General features: G+C 34.3%; 1 pseudogene across 1 annotated transcript; it reads left to right on the top strand.

Annotated features, from left to right (window-relative positions):
• The first annotated feature begins 6,701 nt into the window (after positions 1–6,701).
• LOC147836319 (uncharacterized) lies at positions 6,702–8,805 on the top strand (annotated as a pseudogene). Its single transcript, XR_015493584.2, has one exon. The product of XR_015493584.2 is annotated as an uncharacterized LOC147836319, transcript variant X1 (transcript).
• The last annotated feature ends 4,887 nt before the right edge of the window (positions 8,806–13,692 follow it).

Here is a 13,692-nt window from a genome sequence, read left to right as displayed (position 1 = left end):
AATTCAGTGTGGTGTTAAGTGACTATTACAAATACTTAAATTACTGTAATTAAGTAATTCTTCTAAGAATTTTACATTGAGGTTTTTTTTAATTGGGCTTTTATTTAGTAATTTTTTATAACCTGTATCTGTACTTTTTTATGCGACAGCTGCAACATGTTACTTGCAGTCACTACTTTTCTTGTTTATGGTAATTGGCTAGAATAATACAGTAATCAGTCCTGTGATTCATGTCCAATCAAATCGCACATAGAAAAATCTAATTAGACTGAGACCAATCTCAGTCAGATGCTTTTTTTTCAAATCCAACAAGCATTTACAGGAATCATTAAAATTATCCAAATAAAAGCAAAATTACTACACGCAACGATGAAAGAACTGTTTAGATTTTTGATAAAGATGAAGGTACTGTATGAGGACTGAAATCAACAAATGGCCTTAATAGACAGGAGGAACTTTGATGTCACCTTGTGGGCCAATTGTCTGCTAGCATAAAACTGGTTCCCTCGAAAAAATCCCTATAGTATTTTCCCATATGCTTTTCGAAGATTGCAAAAAATAAGCTCTGTGTTCAAACACTGTTCATTACACTTACACGTTTTGTCCAGCCGGATAATCCTCACACGAAAATACAACTTTGAGCACTTTTGGATCTTGAATGCAAACGCAAGAACTGAAAAGCTAACATTAGGCTATAAAAGGACTACAGTGTATTCGGGGTGCTCACTAGTGACATCAGCAACACCCTGCTACAGACAACTTTTCAAACTTTCTTTTCAAAAATATATTCCATGATAAAGGTTTAATCTCTCTGCTTATTATATTATAATCCACACTATTTATTATAAACAAATACAAATATGCAAAAACACATCTGTATATAGATCTACGTGTCTTTTGGATAGTTTTTTTTTACGTGGGAAATACATTTGTTTTGCTTTACGGTTGAAGTAAAAGTTTTAAAACATACTGTATGTTTCATAAATGTGCCTACATAGTATTATCATAAGACATATTTAAATAAGTGTATCGCACGCATGCATAACGTTACAACCTGCTTACGTTAGACAACAGAAATAAGGCGTGAGGGACAAGTTTGTCAAATGTTTGCAAGTTCCATCATGGATAGCAAACAACATTCAATACTCTTTTTTTGTCACGAAGTACAGCGAAAAGCAGCCCATACAGTCACATCTGCTATACATTTTAAAAAGGAGTGTAAATATTGCAGTTATGACATTTAGTTAAATGTGTTCAGATGAAAAAAAAAAAACGACGAAAAAAAAATTTATCACTTTAAAATGACAGGTAATATTTATGTATTTTTACACATTTATTCACAAGTTTGAATTACTGAGTGCAGGAAAGAGACAGGCTGCACTGGTAAGCAGTGTCTTCATAAAATCGTTTTTGACGGTCTTGACCAGGGGTGTCCAAACTCGTCCCTGGAGGGCCGGTGTCCTGCATAGTTTAGCTTCAACTTCCTTCAACACACCTGCCTGGAAGTTTCTAGTATACCTACTGTAGTAAGAGCTTGATTAGCTGGTTCAGGTTTGTTTAATTGGGGTTGAAACTAAAATATGCGGAACCCGGCCCCTCCAAAACCGAGTTTGGACCTTCCTGGTCTTGAACAGTCTTTACAAGTGAAGGAATTATCTTCACACAATATGAATTCCCAAATAGAAAAATATTACAAACTATAAAATACTATTAATGAAAATAATTAAATAAGAGACAAATCCAAATGCCCAACGCAAGCGAGCTGCATTCCAGACCAGTTCAGCTCGGTGACGTATAATGTCTCCGACAGCGCCTGTAGTCCCATTTAGCAGCTTGATAGCAACCGTCTTTTTAAAGAAGCGTAACTGATTAAAAAAAATCAAGAGTGTACTGTAACTGATGTGTTTAATGTTGTAGAATAAAACATGAAAGTATCTTGAGATTGTGGTAGCCACAAACCTTTTTTAAGCGATTTAATCGAAATCTACTCTGAAAACACATTGATTTTGGGACAAGGGAACCGGAATTGCTAAAATGCTAACTCGCTTCCAGGATTTTGCACAAAAATTGACGTCATAGTTCCTCCACTCTATAACTTAATTCAACAAATTGAATGTATTCAATCAGTGCTGTAGGAGCTTGTTTTGCAGTGCAATTTGTTAGTCAGGGATCAAAGTGCATAAGTATTAACATATCCTCAAAGCTATATTTTTTGTCCTTTATATAACAGATGAATGATTTTACCTGCTTTCAGTCAGCTTATTTTATGTGCATTTGGGTTCTCACATTATATTAAGCTCACATTTTAAATTTATTGTTTATAAATGGCAATTAACTAATTTCTTTTACACTGAGAAAGAAAAATGCACTGACGTAAGCTACATTTTACTTTTATCTGCAGGGTATAAGAAGTATATTTCACAGTCAGGGTTCTTACACATTTTTACCACTAAAATTCTATGACTTTTCTAGGACATTCAAGTACATTTTCATGACCTAATGTTTCATATAATGTATACGTTTCCATGATAAATTACAAAAGAAAACAACTTATGTTCAAATTTATTACATCATATCATTAAACATGCAACAATCTATTTAGTTTAATCTTTATATATATATATATATATATATATATATATATATATATATATTTAAAATTTATTTAGATAATGCTCATGCAGCAATAATAAGTTTGACCATGGACAGAAAAGAAGTAAAGACAACTAACCCATATTTAAGTATACAGATATTTGTTAAACTAATTTCCATGACTTTTTCAAAACTTTGTGGGTTTTTCAAATTTTCCCTAAACTTTTCCAGGCCTGGAAAATGCCATATCAAAATTCCATTTATTACTTTTCAAAATGCTCCTTTTACTTATACTGTACCTTCAGTAGTATTTACAACAGATACTTTTACTCTTACACATTTTTTTTCTTGCAAAGTATGTTATTCAGTACTCTTTCCACTACTGCAGTACAACAATTTGGAATAGTACGATTATCATACCTTAACAGCCTCAGACGTTTTTTTTATTTTCTTGCTGTGTTCCTTTACTGGTCATCCAGATGTTTTCTCCTTTCTTGAAAGCATCTCTTTTCACGATTAAATCTTTGTACACATCTGCAATTAGACATAAATTAAACTAAGAAAAGCTGTAACGTACAGTTGGCAGATTAAACCGTATAAACCAACATAGAATGGGTATTATCAACAATTAAAAAGTAATGAAATAAGCTAAACTAAAATAATTATTAATTATTCTGCTATCATTTAACCTTACACACCCTAGACACACACACACACGCACACACATATATATATATATATATATATATATATATATATATATATATATATATATATATATATATATATATATATATATATAAACATACACACATAATTTTTTTCTCTCTTATAGACACAAAAGGACATATTTATTATATTCATACTATAATTTGTCCAAACAATGGATGTTAAATGTTAAGAGATGTTAGGAGTTGATATAGTAATAAGAAACTGCATTCAATTAATTTGCAAAACAGAGAAAATACAATTCCATTAATCAGCATTATATGATTTAATATTGTACATCCAGAAAAACAGCTGTCTATATTAATGCTTATCTAGTATTAGTTTAATGAGCTATTCAGTAAATGAGCTTCATTATTTATGTTAGATCGAATTACAAGCACGTTACAAGGTCAGCACACTGTAATAACCAATATTCAGTCTGCAAATACGTTGGAAAAAGTTGTTCCTTATTAGGTAACCATCATTATAAACTGATCAGAAAACACACATATATACTATCCACGTTGAAGAATATTTTCTAAAGCCAAAGTGAACAACAAAAGTTAGTTATGCTAACAGTTAGCAAGAATACACTTACCACCAAGAAGCAGTATTTTCGCTGCCAGATTTTTTTGCACTCCAAACCTGCTTCGACTCGGCAAACATATCTCGACGTAACCCTCTTCACTTTGTAGTTGTTCGCGCGATCTGACCTGGTTTTCCAGTCGTCTATGTTCACGAATTATTATGTCGGTGCTGTCTACCTTCACAAGATCTGAATCTGGGAAATAATACAAGGCAAATTTTGGAAACGACATGACGCGTGATAATCGGCAAATATCAACTTGTTGCCCGCGCTCAATAAGCTTACCTTTGTATGACTGCATGGGATTGGACAATTATGTTTCGATTTGAAAAGCTTGGCTCTGATTGGTCAAACTGATTTAAACGCAACATTGTGGTTGTCCCAGAGCAAAGTAACGTTACTGTGCTTGGCATTAGTCAAAATGGGCACGAATGTTACAGAAGTTAAGAAATACAAATTATACCAGGAGTCAAAGCATAGCAAATTACCAAAAACAACAGTTCGTCGACACTTGAAGAAACTGTATGAAAATAAAGAGGTAAGCTGATTTTTATTAATATTATTATTAATACTATTATTTATTTATTTATTTATTTAATTTTATTTAAAGAAATACTAAGCAAATTTTAAGTGTAGCAAATCATTTGCTATACATGTATTACTGTTTCTGGACTGGGTAATCCTTCCGAGCATTAATGTTATACTCTTGTACTGTCAATTTGTACTAACATGCCAGATAATATTTGCCTTTGTTTGCAGAATTCACAACGAGCTGGTTACAAAAACTTTGTGTGTAGCAATGTTTCTGAAATCCCAAGGACAAGTGAATACCGGAGAAAGAAAACACTGGTAAAATACTGGATATTTCTCAGTGTTTTGTCAAAGTATTAATAAAACATAAACATGTTCATATATTTAACATTGAGCAAATAATAGCCAGTTGCTCAATAATATAGCCTCAAATTTACTTTACTAAAATTTGTTAGGAGATGACAACAACTGTTTGATATGTTTTAGATTCCTGTAAATCACACTAACAATGAGGCCACCGTGGAAAATGACAGTGTCCATTATTCTCAGTGCCCCACACCAGCCAAAAAATTCAGAATGGAAAACTAGGTAATACTGTGTATCTGTAATGCTGTATGAACAACAGTTTTTTTTTAATTGTAAGATAAAAAAATATCAATCCCTTTGACTTCATTCATGATTTTTATTTTGTTTAGAATGTTAATAATGTGGCCAGTAGTGATGGAGGAAGTTACCCTTGCCAGAACAACTGGTGTCAGTCTCCTGAAAGCCATCATGAAGAACCAACAGTAATTTATACATTTTTTTTAATAACCAAAGTTCAAACTATTTCCCTACAGCTTTTATGATTTTTGGTTGTGTCTGCTGTTATGGCCGCATAAATTATGGACAATTTAATTATTAGTAGTAGAAGTCATATTACAATTACTACAACAATTGTAGTTTTAATTCATTTAATTTTACTTTAGTTTGTGTGAAAGTAGTGCTCTTAAATATATATTAAAAATATACTTGATATTCAAGTAGTCTATTTACAGAACAAAAACCATACTTAGTGTATTTTTAAAAAATGTTTGTATTTTCATGTATTGTTATAAAGTATACTACAAGTACTTTGACTAAAATTAAGCTTATTTGCATTTTTTAGAAATATGCTAAAACACAAGCATACTACTTATACATTTTAGTGTATTTACAGAGAACATACTTATGTTATTCTTTCTAAAAGTTTGCTTTATGTGTACTTTGGTAACACTTTAGTTTAGGTCACAATTCATGCTATAAACTACAGGCTTATTAACTACCTATTAATAATATATTAACTGTTCATTAGATGTTATAAAGTTTGATCTTATTCTGCATCCCTAATCGTACCCAAATCCTAAACTCAACTTCTACTTTATTAACTATTAATAAAAAGCTAATTAGTAGTTTATTAATCTAATAGTGTTAGTTAATGGTTTGCTAATACAGTGAATTTTGACCTAACTACTTATATGTTACCTGTACTTTGTATAATAACATTTTTACAAGATCTGAATTGGTACAGCATGGTGTTAAGTTCATATAGACATAATGTAACACTGTAAAAACTGTGTATGCACATGATTTAGCCTCATTGAAAAAAGATTTTAAAACGTTTTAATTTTGTGAAGTATATTAAATCGATCACACATAAATACATTAAAAAAAAAGCAAATGCAACACTTCTAATCTGATATGATAAATTTGATAAATATCATGGAGTATTATGGAATTAAATTGTTGTAAAAATAAAAAATGTGTTCTTAAAAAAAGATTTATATTTGTGGTAAAAAGCTGAAAAGCACCATGTTGTTTAAATAACAATATATATTTGCCACTTAGTCATACTGTACAACTTTATATTCTACAGATAATTCAGGACATGCCAGATATTGTTGGTGGGGGACATCATGACCATACCACTGATTTGCATTCAACACCTGAGATATCTCTACAAAGTGAAGCTACAAACTCAAATGTGCCACAGGTATTGTCATAAAGTGTGTTATCTTGCTTTGTTTATAGATTATGGGTACCATCTAAGACTTGCATAAATGTAGTATTATAAAGATTACAATAACAACTGTTGCCCTAGTTAGAAAGTGTCCAATTTTAGTTACTGATTTTCTTTCTTTCTTTCTCTTTCTTTTTTCTTTCTTTCTTTCTTTCTTTCTTTCTTTCTTTCGTCTAGGGGTCAGTTGACGAAGAGCTCCTTTACCCAGGAGCAGCCATCTCAAAAGGACAGAGTCTGCTTCTTTTGATGTCCTTCATTCTTAGACACAACCTCACAGGAACAGCTACTGAAGACCTTCTAAAATTGTTCAATGAGCATTTCCCAGGATCAGTGCCAGCAACCTCGTACATGTTTGATAAAGCTTATGGGCAGTATGGACATTATGAATCACATTTTTATTGTTCAAGGTGCATAAACTACATAGGTAAGGTTGATGGTCAGACACAGTGTTCAATTTGTCACATGCCATTTGATGCAGAAACAAATTTAAAAAATGGGTCATATTTTCTGTCTTTGAATTTATCTCTGCAAATTAAAGAAATTCTGGAAAATCCTAAGAACACTTTAGCCAGAAAAATGTCACCTAATGGCATGGTTCATGACAAACAATCAGGAGAGGAGTATGAAAAGCTAATCAGGAGTGGTAAAATCAGTGAAGAGGATGTGAGTTTACTGTGGAACTGTGATGGTATCCCTGTTTTCAAGAGCTCCAAGTGTCAGCTTTGGCCCATTCAGTGCCAAATCATTGAACTGAATCCAAAAGAACGTAAAAATAATATCTGCATACCATGTATTTGGTTTGGAGAGAAGAAACCCAACATGATGACTCTGTTAACTCCATTTGTAGACGAGCTTCAAGAGCTGGAACAAAATGGAATAAAATGGACAGACAGGCAAAAGCAGCAACATTTATCTAAGGTGCATGCCCTAATTTGTAGTTCAGATTCTGTGGCTCGTCCACAACTTCGGAACACAAAACAATTTAATGGTACACATGGGTGTGACTTTTGCTACCATAAAGGTGGGGGCTCATACCCTAACACAAGTCCTGAACCCCATTTAAGATGTGAATCTGAGCATTTTCAACATGCAATGGGTGCAACTCCTCAACAGCCTGTTATGGGAGTGAAAGGTCCTTTTCCTTTAATGAAGCTAGCAAACTTTCAGATGGTTAATGGATTTGTGCCTGAATACCAGCACAGTGTTTGCCTTGGAGTAACACGGCAGCTAATGACATTGTGGCTGGATTCCACAAACTATGGAAAACCATGGTACATTGGCAAAAAATCTGAAGTCATTGATAAACAGTTACTAGCAATCCAGCCTCCAGTAGAGATAACTAGAGTCCCACGTTCAGTAAATGAACGCAAATATTGGAAGGCTTCTGGATGGAGATCTTTTCTTCTGTTCTATGCATTACCAGTGCTTTGTGGTGTCCTTTCTAAGAAATATTGGAACCATCTTTTTCTTCTTGTATTTGGTATTTATACTCTCCTTCAGGAGAAGATACAGATGGTTGACATTGACACTGCCGAGAAAGCACTGAAGAAATTTGTTATGGGGTTTGAGAAGTTGTATGGCAAGGAAAACATGACGTTCAACGTACACTTGATGACACACATTGCTGCAAGTGCAAGAAACTGGGGACCACTGTGGGCAACATCCACATTTTCCTTTGAGTCGTTTAATGGCACACTCTTGAAATTCTTTCATGGAACTACACGTCCAACAACAGATTGTCAAAAGATTCCTTAAATGGAGAGACCTTACTAACAAGGCTGACAACTACATGAAGAATGCCAAAGACACAGTCAAGGAACTGTTCTATGACATGCAAAACAGACAACAAGAGACAAATAAATCATCACAACTGTCAGAGGATGTTAGGGTTTTTGGCAATCCTCGTCCAGTCACCATTCCAGTACGACACTTGCTTGCTATTGAGGATCTTTTTAGTGTCAGGGTTCAGAAATACTTGTGTTATGATCGTTTTATTAACGACAGCATACTTTATCATTCAGTAACTAACACAAGGCTTCAAAAAAGAAATAACTCTGTTGTGGAGTTAGTTGATGGCACTCTATGCAAGGTTCTGAGCATTGTAGCATTTAACCCTACAAGCTGTAATGAACAGATGAGTTGTGTTTTGGTTAAAGAGCTTTGCCAGTCTGGAAGACAGTTTTGCAGAGATTCTGACCTTAAAATATCCTCAAAGTTTATTCATGAGGTGAAAGAATCAAACACTATTTATGCAGTGCATACCAAGGCTTTGAAAAGGAAATGTGTGATGATAGACCTTACAGATAAAATGTATGTTATACCTTTGCCAAATAATATTGAAAGAGACTGAAATGAATAGTAGTGATTTGCACATCTACAACCCTTTTTGGGTGATTTTTTCATTTTAGCCTTTAAGCTTTTATTTTGGATGTTTATGACATATGCTTAGCTGGTACAGTATGTAACTGAAAATTGTATTAGTTATTTTTCTTTTGTAATACGTGTACCTTATGTTTTATGTAAATGATGTGAGTTTTAAAAGTGGATTGTTCAAACGAACTGTATAGTGATGCACTACAAAGTACTGAAAGATGTAAGATGAAAATATATTGCTTTAAGAGTATTTTTGGCAAACTGATGTGTGTGTTTTTTTTTTTTCAAAAAAAGTTGATTTATTTTTCCAAATACACACATAAACATAATATATATTGACTTTAAAGTTTCACTGTTAAACATAAATATCTTAATATATTTACAAAGAAAGTTGTACATTTCCATACTTTACTTCTATAATGCATGCACGTTTGATTTAATATACTTTACTAAATATCTGAAATACTTAAATATACCTTATTTTGAAAAACATGTTATGTTCATGGTTTGAGTGAATTATAATACCTTACAAAATATATTTAAAAAATTCCATATATATATTTTGAAATACAGGCTAAAGCACATGCTCGTTTGCAGTATTTAAAATGTTTCATTATGTCTAAAACTATGAAAAATAACATGCTTATACTTTAAACATACTCAAATTGGCATCGTCTCACAATGTTCTTATACAAAGTACACATAAAACATACTTTAAGAAATAATGAAATTACTGTGTTTTCTGTAAATACATTAAAATGCATAAATAGTATGCTTGAGTTATAGCATATTTTTTAAAAGTGCAATTAAGTATGTTATTTACCAATGTACTTATAGTATACTTTATAATAAATGCATTAAAATGCAAACCAACACATTTAGAATGCACTTAAAGTAAGTATGTTAGTTGTGCTAATTGTGCTTTAAACATACTGTCTACATTTCAAGTACATTTGTAATATATTTAAGAGCACTTATTTTTCACCTGGGTAGGTTACAAACACATTACATGTACTTTGGGCTGAATTCTGAGATTCATTTCAATAGTGTCTTTGTGTGTGTTTGCGTGTGTGTGTTGCAGGATGGAAGGAGCTTTACTTTGGTATGTCTTTGAAGACGGGACAGCTTTAGCTCTGGCCTGCATCTTGGTAGATAGCATGTCACCAAGTGACTTTCACCAGCAGACTCGCTACCAGCAGACTCGGGGGCCTGCTTAGATAACAGTGTCTTTATCAAATGTTTTCAGAAGAAGCAGCAACCCAGTGTGTCTGTAGCTGTCTCTAAGCAGATATGTGTTGTGTTAAGTGACAGAAAACCAAAGACTTCATCAGGCCGTATAGCAAATCATTCAAATCTGGTGTCTATTAAATGTATATCTGAGACTTCTGTAGTGAAAACGGCTAAAACTGTTAAGTTAGCACTTTTAAACATTCGATCACTCAATAATAAGTCACTTTTAGTCAATGATTTTATCAACACAAATTGCCTTGATTTTATGCTTTTAAATGAAACTTGGCTAGATGACAGTTGTAGCGCAGTGGACACACTCTTGATCTACTTGTAACTAAGGGTTTACACATTTCATCAACTGTTGTTAAGGATGTGGCACTATCTGATCATTTCTGTATTTTTTTGATATATTGATCACTCCAGCTAATAATGACAGATCTGTCTCTGTCAGACAGAGATGCATAAATGAGAACACCAGTGAGCAGTTTATGAAGGCCATATCGCTAGCACCAAGTATATCTGCAGATTCTGTTGATTCTCTCCTTGATTTGTTCAACTCTAAAATGAAAATTATCATAGATGACGTCGCTCCTGGTAAAGTCAAGAAGTTGACTGGCAGGCAAAAGGGATCTTGGACAAGGTCACCTAGAGTACAAATGATAAAAGGACAAAGTGCAGAAAAGCTGAGCGTATGTGGAGAAAAACGAAACTAGTAGTCCATTATAATATCTATAAAGAAAGTCTTCATGCTTTTAATATGGAACTAAACACTGCTAGACAGACTTACTTTTCAAGCCTTATAAACAGCAACTTAAATAATGCTCGTACACTCTTTGCAACGATAGAGAGACTCACAAACCCCCCCAGTCGGATTCTAAGTGAGCTCCTCTCTGAAAGCAAATGTAATGAGTTTGCTAATTTCTTTACTGATAAGATCAATAATATCAGAAAGGCAATCAGCTCATCCAATCAGCCAAGTTGTGTCAAAGTCAAACTAGCTCAACCACAACTTAAGAAATGGCAATTAACGGTAAAATCTTAGAAGAGATTGTGCAAGTTATGAAAACATCAACCTGTAGTCTTGACACGCTCCCCACATCATTCTTCAAAACGGTGTTTACCTGTTTAGAAATGGATCTTCTTAAAGTGGTAAATGCTTCATAAAGATAATCAATGATAAACGCCTAAATACAGATTCAGGCAAAATAACAGTGCTGGTATTGTTGGATCTCAGTGCTGCATTTGACACTGTCGATCACAGCACACTTCTGGATATGCTGGAAAACTGGGCTGGTCTATCTGACACGGTCCTCAAATGGTTTAGATCTTACCTTGAAGGTAGAGATTACCATGTCAGTATAGGTGACCATAGGTCGAGGTGGACACCCATGACGTGTGGAGTCCCACAAGGCTCGATTCTGGCACCTCTCCTGTTCAACCTTTACATGCTCCCTCTAAGCCAAATAATGAGAAAGAACCAAATCTCCTACTACAGCTATGCTGATGACACTCAGATCTACCTAGCCTTACTGCCTAATGGCTACAGCCCCATTGACACCCTCTGCCAATGCATTGATGAAATGAACAATTGGATGTGCCAAAACTTTCTTCAGTTAAACAAAGAGAAAACTGAAGTCATTGCTTTTGGGAACAGAGATGAGGTTCTCAAGGTAAATGCGTACCTTGGCACTAAAGGTCAAACGACAAAAAATAAGGTCAAGAATCTTGGTGTGACTCAGGAGTCAGATCTGAGTTTCAATAGTCATGTCAAAGCAGTTAGTAAATCAGCATACTATCATCTCAAAAACATAGCAAGAATCAGATGCTTTGTTTCTATTGAAGATTTAGAAAAACTTGTTCATGCTTTTATCAGCAGCAGGGTGGATTACTGTAATGGACTCCTCACTGCTCTTCCTAAAAAGACAGTCAGACAGTTACAGCTCATCCAGAATGCTGCAGCCAGAATTCTGACCAGAACCAGAAAATCAGAGCACATCACACCTGTCCTCAAGTCTTTACACTGGCTGCCAGTTACATTCAGAATAGATTTTAAAGTATTATTACTGGTCTATAAATCACTAAATGGCCTAGGACCTAAATACATTGCGGACATGCTCACTGAATACAAACCTAACAGATCACTCAGATCTTTAGGATCATATAAACTAGAAGTTCCAAGAGTTCAGTCAAAGCAGGGTGAATCTGCCTTCAGCCACTATGCCCCTCACTGCTGGAATCAGCTTCCAGAAACGATCACATGTGCTCCAACATTAGACACATTTAAATCAAGACTAAAAACACATCTGTTTAGCTGTGCCTTTACTCAATGAGCACTGTGCTGCGTCCGACAGATTGCACTATCATGATTTTCTCTTCTTCATTCTTTTATATCACATTTTACCTGCTTTTTATGTTTTTTACGCATTTTTATTTTTTGTTTTTATTTTTTATTTACTTGTTTCTTTTATTCTTGTTTATGTAAAGCACTTTGAATTGCCACTGTGTATGAAATGTGCTATATAAATAAACTTGCCTTGCCTACCACCAGGTGTTATAAACTCACGTAGAATGACCCAGACCCCTTTAGGGATAACAATGGCATTTTACCTCTGGACTGTATGTTACATTGTTGATTACACACACAGCTGGAAGCTGATCAAAAACTCATTACACAGATTATTTATACACCCCACTTCCTCACACACTGCTGAGTCTTGTTATTGTATCACCACAAATAATTTTCTTGTCTTGCCGTGTCTAGCCATGTTTTTGACCCATTGCCTTGTTTTATTGTTTCCATTGATTTTGCTGCCTGTCCTGACCACTCACCTGTTTTTGACCACATATTTTTGGATTACCTGTATGTACCCGTTTGCTTCTGTGATCAATCTTTGCCTGTCTGACCATTCTCTGTTTAAGAAATACTGCATGTGGATCCTCAACTCCAAATCCAACATTGCATTGTTACAGAAGACTCAGTCAATAATGAATCCAGCAGAACATCTTGTCAGGATACAGCAATGTATGATTTCCCTTGAGGACCATATAAATTATTTTCTGGACATTGCTAAAGATACAACTCTCCTGGACAACATACTTATTGACTTTTTCTACCTCTGACTCTATGAACTATTTAAATCCACCTTAATCTAAATCCCCTTAATGCTGGGTGGCAGATCCCTTTGAATCCCCCAAATGGTGGGCACTAGATCCCTCTGAATTCCCTGAATGATGGGCACCAGATCCACCCAAGTCCTACGAATGGCTAGAGCTGCCAAGTGAGACTCATGAATGGCTGCCAGAGCTTTGTGACTTCCCAATGCCAACAGAGCCGTGTGACTTCCCAGTGCCACCAGAGTCGTTTGACCCTTCAGTGCCACCAGAGCTAAAACATGGTATAGGTATATTGGAAAAGCTAAAATTGTACATAGTGTATGTATGTGAATGAGTGTGATTTTTTATTTTTTTATATATAACCAGGTATTCCAATTTTAGTTTTTGCAACACAATTTAAAAAAAAAGTTGGAACAGTAAAGCATTTACCACGTTGAAATGTAGTTATTTCTTTTTATAACACTTTAAAGGTGTTAGGGACTGAAGCCACTAAGTGATGAAGTGTTTCAGGTGTAATTTT

This window comes from Danio rerio, chromosome 6, assembly GCF_052040795.2.
Source record: "Danio rerio strain M-AB ecotype USA chromosome 6, GRCz13ab, whole genome shotgun sequence".
Lineage (NCBI taxonomy): Eukaryota > Metazoa > Chordata > Actinopteri > Cypriniformes > Danionidae > Danio > Danio rerio.
The sequence above is the reverse complement of the archived record's forward strand: the minus strand, read 5'-3'. Positions and strand labels throughout refer to the sequence as shown.